Source organism: Molossus molossus, unplaced genomic scaffold (genome assembly GCF_014108415.1).
Source record: "Molossus molossus isolate mMolMol1 unplaced genomic scaffold, mMolMol1.p scaffold_m16_p_1, whole genome shotgun sequence".
NCBI classification, from domain to species: Eukaryota; Metazoa; Chordata; class Mammalia; order Chiroptera; family Molossidae; genus Molossus; species Molossus molossus.
The window spans coordinates 233490782-233497681 of record NW_023425344.1 but is presented as its reverse complement, the minus strand read 5'-3'; positions in this window follow the sequence as shown (position 1 = coordinate 233497681).

Sequence of the window (6900 nt, the reverse complement as noted above, 5' to 3'; positions counted from 1 at the left end):
ATCCTGTCCAAGACACAGGCAGAATGACTGCCTTGATGTGGTGGACAGGGCAGATTCGTATGGAAAACTTAACCCTGCTGTTTCTTCCACTATTTTGGTATCCAAACTGTACAAAGGGTCACCCTACCCAATGCAAATGGCAATGGGTGTATCTCACTCCCATCGCTACATGACCTTGGACTTCCGCAGGTTTGGCCAATTCCATGCCTACTCATGGAGCTCCCCCAACTCAGGTCTTTCTGCTAGTATCCATTCCCACTATTCCTCAGTCACATGAAGAAAAACGTAAGATTAGCTTGCTCAGTTGGTTTCTCTTCGGATTTGGGGCTCTCAGTGAGAATGCTCAGAATTTTATTCTCTCACCAGTCTAGCTTCCGGAGGGTCCGGGCAAGGGTAGGATTCTACTCTGATCCAGCATCTTCTGAAATTTCCCATGACAGCTACTATTTTAAGTGTATTATACTATATTTTGTTTCTTTCCTCCTTTGGTTACAGTGTATGATTTTCTTTTTCATTTTGGCTTTTATGATTTTTTTTTATTTAATTAAATTAAATCTTCCATGTTAACCCAAAGTCCTCAAAATTTTCTAGACGATGCCAAATTGTACAAAAACTCCCGCATGCCTGTGTGAGGAATTCCTAGCAACAAACTCTACGTCCTTCCTTTCTCCCCCGCTGAGGAATGCATACAAGGCCCTGGTCAGTGTGTCCTGTGCATGGAAATGTTGTCAGTTCGATTCCCAGTCAAGGCACATGCCTAGATTTGGGGATCAATGCCTGGTAGGGGCATTCCGGAGGCAGCTAATGGATGTCTCGCTCTCACACCCATGTTACTCTCTCTCTCCCCCCTCACTTCCTCTCTCTCTAAAAATCAATTTTTTAACATCTTTTTTTTTTTTTTAAATGCCTATAAGGAAAGCAGAGAGAATCACCTACTCATTCAGTAAGTACTGGCTAAGCATCTACTCTACAGAATACACTGCCGTGCTGGACATAAAATATAGCAACGAAGAAAATGGGGCACAGCTTGAGCCCTCGTGGAGCTCGGAGCCTCATGGAGCAGACAGACATTAATCAAAGAACCACACAAATAGCACGAAGTTAAAACAATTTCAGTGTTATAGGAAGAAGAGGATTCTGCCGGTGGGATGCACTTAATGCCCCTGCAATGTACACTGAAGAATGGGTAAGGTGGCAGAGCTTATGTTCTGTGTATTGTCCCACAGTTCTGAACAGAGAGGAGGTGTGATGAGAGGGAGATGAATAGCCCTGAGAAAGCACAGGTGAGCGCAGGTCAGGAGAGCCTCCCCCGGAAGAAATGACTGGGCTGAAATCTACAGGAACAGCAGGATGGACGCTATTAGAGGGATAACCTGGAAACCACTGCAATTTACAAACAGGAGAAGTGGCTCACAAACGCGGATACTTCATTACTGGGATGGTACGACAGTGTGATTAAAATAGTAACCAATAGTTTTCCCTGTTCTTCCTCTCACCTGTCTCCCAGTTTCCTGGAGCCCACCCCCAAGCAGCCGGGCTCACCTGCGTCCTGGGCGGGCACCAGGCAGGCGGACACAGCGAGCGGACATCAGACAGCATTTAGGACTCCTGAATTTGGGGGTTTGTTTTTAAGACTGGGAATTTAGGTGAAACAAAGAGAATTTGGGGTACAGCCTTTTGGAGAGAAGATAAAAATCAGAAATAAAAGAACAAGGATGCTTGCTACTCCTAGATTTAAAAGAATTTCCCAAACTTGAGACCAGAAGCCTAAGGGGAAGCGATAACGTCCCAGAGGCTGGGGATACTGAGGTATAAGTACTTTGGGCCGACCCCAAGGAGGTGTTAAAACCCCCAGGGCCCTGGCCGGTTTGGCTCAGCGGTTAGCATGTCGACCCGCAGACCAGAGAGTCCCAGGCTTGGTTCCCCCTAAGGGCACGTACCTCAGTTACAGTTTGTCCCTGACCCCAGTTGGGGTCATGTGGGTGGCAGCCAGTCGATGTGTTTCTCTTACATCGATGTTTCTCTCTCTCTCTCTTCCTCCCTCTCCCCCTCCCACTCTATCTGAACATAAATGCAAAAATGCCCTCGAGTGAGGATAAAAGCAAAAAAGAATCCCCAGGGAGGTGTGAGGTGAGGCCTCCCCATTCTCAGGGAAGAGCTCGGGGAGGGGACAGCAAGATGCAGAGAGGAAATGGCTGCCTGGTGTTTCTGGGGTACACGGGGCCACGCAGCCCCAAGAATACAACAGAGCAACCTGAGTGAACTAATAACTGGGACCAGATGAGCAATGGACATGCCTGCAGCTCAGGCGACATCGAGGGCTCGCAGGGCAGACCCACGCCCGCACTGAGCCCTCCATCACCCTGGGCCTCCTGCTGCACCATCCACCTCACAACCAGAGACACGAACTGACTAAGATCAAGTTTCTGCCATCCCAACAGAATAAGGGAACAAAATAAAACGAGAATGACTCATAGGCACATAAATCGGCGTACAGTTTTTGGAGATTTCCAGCTTAGATTCGTAGTACAGGCCTATCTCAGATACACTGGGGATTCGGTTCCAGACCACCACAATAAAGCAAATATCTCACTAAGGCAACTCGCTAACTTTTTGGATTCCCAGTGCATATAAAAGGTATGTGTGCACTATACTATAGCCTATTCAGTGTACAATAGCATTATGTCTAAAACAACAGTATACACGCCTTAATTTAAAAATATTGCTAAAAAATGCTAGCTGTTATCTAAGCCTTCGGCAGGTAATAATCTTTTGGCTGGTGGACAGTCTTGCAATGAAATGCAATATCTGCCCAGCTGGTGTGGCCCAGTGGTTGAGCATGGACTCATGCACCAAGAGGTCGCTGGTTCGATTCCCGGTCAGGGCACGTGCCCAGATTGTGGGCCAAATCCCCAGTAGGGGGCATGCAGGAGGCGACCAATCAATGTTCTCTCTCATCGATGTTTCTATCTCTTTCTCCTTCCCCCTTTCTCTCTCTCTAAAATCAATTTAAAAAAAAACAAAAAACAATATCTGTGAGACAGCATAAAGCAAAGCACAATAAAGCAAGGTATACCTGTAATAGCAAATTTCCCCTATGTGCTTCTTACAGTTCTTTCTAACACACCAGTGTGCTAGGGCACAAAGGTTTAGAATCACTGATACAACTGTTTCTTGCTAGGACATCACTGGCAAAGGCCAGCCCATCGGCCATGAGGGCTGTGCTGGGGACTCCAGCCAAGAGAGGACAATGACTGCAGGCCCTTGGACAAGAGCCCGTAGCCCTGCTTATTGCTTTAGAACATTTTACTGCTTCTTCCTGGTGGGTTACTTTTCATTCAGGAATTTGATAAACCTTATATGTTGCCTCATGACAGTGATGATGTCCTAATTTTTGCCTTTTTTTTTAACCTCCTGCTGAATGCTCAGTACCTAGAATAGTGCCTGGTACATAGTAGGCCTTCAGTAAATATCTGTTAAATGAAAGACTGAATCTTAGAATCTTCTCCCTAGCATGATGTCTCATACAGTGTAAAGAATTTATGCAAATTTCAAACAACTTGAAATTTGCCTGAGCTTAACAACTTGGCCAACTCTCCATGAAATTCCAGCTAGACCCAAAGACAGCCTGATGTGTTTAGATAACTTGGCCTAAAAAAATCAGATCCAGCTGATTCCTAATTGCAAAAATATTCTCAACATCTGGAATGTAGAATACTTAATTGATCATTCCTATCAATACCCAGTTGAATAGAAGCCTGGGGGTTAGAACCTGACACTTTTAAAATATTATGCTAAGCTGCTTAGGCCTTTAAATGTTGCAGTAAACTCACAATACAATGGTAATGCTGGGTTGGATGCTGAGAGCCATCTGTGTGGGAGAAACGCAGGTTCCAATAGTGTGGTTATGCCGCCCTCTCGTGGTAAAATTCCATAGCAGCATCTGAAACATTCCAGGGGAAAAACTTCCTACACTACTTACTACGACTAATAAATGTGTATTGACCACATTCTGCGACTTTGTCAACTTTACAGATGTTATTTATTTCATTTAATCTCCATAACAACCCCAGTTTCAATACTACTCTGATAGACTCATTACAGGTGAGAAAAATGAGACTCACTGAAGTTAGCATGCCTAAACTCACTCCAGGGGGAGTGAGCGAGCCGGAATTCAAACCAGGTGTGTCTCACTCCAAAGCCCACATGCTTTCCCCTGTATCATACAAATTATTATTAATAATATTTTATTATATGTAATGTTATACACTTTGTATATAAACACATATGTAATATGGGTATATATATAATATAAAATTAACACACACATACAATTTGATCATGCTCAAGCTGGGTAAAGTTACAGACTTGTTCTGATATATTCTTTAGCACAATGTTTAAAAGCATTTAAGCACCTTCTTTTTACAGATACACGCATTCATCACTCAACAAGTGTTTATTTAGAACCTACTATGTGCTCAAGCTGGTGAGTCTTCCTCAGTTTGAGTTTTATTCCTGAAGCCCCATAGTCCATTCGCTGCCTTTCCCGTTGCCTCTCAAAGGGATGGAACTGGACCTCCATTCTGCATCTGTTTTCTGTGTGGTGTTTTGGAGCATGGGCCTTGATTATTAACATCCTGGATTATCTAAATTACTTAATAGTTAGTAGCATGTAATCACTTTAAAAAAAAAAAAAAAGGAGAAGAAGGGGTGGGAGGGGAGCCTTGTGTTGTGTTTTTTAATTGCACTCATCAAGACAGCCCTGGCAAAATTGTCACTATTTGGAAATCTGAACCTCAGGCAGTTTTTGTTACTATCAAGGGGCCCGTTTCAGACTGCCAAGGCTCAGCATTGAAGCAGAAAGATACCAAAGCCACAGCCTGTTTCCCAGCTTAATGAGCCACTCCACAGCCAAACATCAGGACATGTGAGCAAGGAAGGGGAAATTTCAGGGAACAGCAGTTTGGGTCTCTCTCCAATGGATGTTCTATTCAACCCAGAAATGAAAATATTTGAGAATGTGTTATTGAACCGAGGTTCAGACAACAAGAAATGCAAGTCATTAAATGTCTATTTGTCCAACAACAAGGAAACTGAATAATCACTAAGACGCCTTTTATCTACAGAATATTCTGATTGAAATTAGAAAAATAAAAATTGCCTTTCTGCTTTCTTTCCTCTGAGATCGGAGAATCGATGTTAAACATACCCCGCTGTGTTCTGAAATCTCATTCTGTTTGTTACCGTAAATGTATTCAGTCCACAAAGATCTGTTGAATAATGCTATGTGTGGTAGCTTAACATCACGTTGGGGTTGGGCTTGAAAGAGAAGGGAAACTGGTATCACTGCTTCATTTTCTCCCTTAAGCCCTCAGCCCCTTGACACCCTAGATGGGTCTTTCTCTCTTATCTTGGGGTTTGGGGGGCTAAGCAGCTTTCTGGAGGCTGAGAGGCCATGAGGAGGTGGCTTTGGTTGTGCGTTAAACCCTAAAGAGGATGTTCCTGACTGATGTAGGGAAGCAAAAATTGCCACCCCAAAATATGTCTCTCTGGCATAAGGACTATTTTATTTTTAAGAAACAAAAGACTCAGGAAGAATCCCTCAAACTGCCTAAAAAGAACTTAAGAGAGAAGGTCTGTTCCAGGAAGAATTATCACCATACATAACCATAGTATAACCTGAACTAGGGCTAGTAAGCAGGCAGGAACCTAGCAAGGCCCATTTGATCGAAGTCTTCTCTGTCCTCTCCATGACCCACTGTCTCTAGATGACCCAGCAAACATGTGTTTACTAAACATTAACTCTTTCACCACCCTGTGAATGGCCTGATTCCCCTACAAAGTCCCAGATCCCCACCTCCCTCTCCTGAGCCCGGAATGGTGTACACACCTCATTGTGCCTCAGCTTCTAAGTCGTTCATGCTCGTGACTTCTTAGTGTATACATATAAAACTTGATGTTCTCCTGTTAATCTGTCTAATGTCATTTTAGTTATTCAGCCAGCCATGAGAACCAAAAGGGGAACAGGGAATTTTCTCCTCCCCTACATGGAAAAGTGGCCATGAGAAGGGGACAAGCCAAAGGGTCAGACTTGCAGACTTAGTGGATTGACTGCAAAATGCATTGACTTTCCCCAGCTCAGATCTGACGTCTGAGTCTCCAAAGCGGAATCCTTTCTTTCCCCCAGTGACCTGGCCTGCGTATAAATCTTTCTTCCTGAGAAACTGCTAAGGGAAGAAAAAAAAAACACAGAAGCGCCTGTATTCTCCCAGCTAGTTGGCCACTGCAGGCGGTCAGGGGCCAAGCAGTGACCATGGGAAGCACATTCAAGGGGAAGAACGTTCAGGCAGGACTCAGTGCTGCCCTAGGAGCTCGCCCCCGGGTGTCAGGGGAGCAAGATTCCCGTTGGATTTATGCACGGCTCTTGAGGGCGCCCTCAGCAGACCCTGCTGCCTAGCATGTCACACAAACCCCCAGACACAGATTCCCCGTACTCCAGTCTCATGAGAGCATGCCTGCAGGTCACCGGAATCCTGGTTGACGGCTGAAGGGACCCAAAATTCTGCCACCCTGAAGCGGTCCTTCTGGGATTACGATTTTAAGCAATTTCTTAAGAAATGAGACTCAGAGGAAGCCTTTGCCCCTTCCCCCTTTCCTGCCCAAGAGATTCGATCAGAGAAACCTGCTTTAGGAAGATTTTAGGCGCCGCCTTAGCCTAATTTGAATGAAGTATGGATGTCCCCGTGGGCCCCCCTGTGCCCCGCTGTTTCCGAGATGCCAAGCAAGGATTTGAAGCCAGAGTTTCCAGGATGCCCACAGGCTCGGGAACTCTGGAAATCCGGGGGCTTCTACCCCTTACACTGCTATCTCGGTCACCCCAGCCCGACATTCTGAGAAACA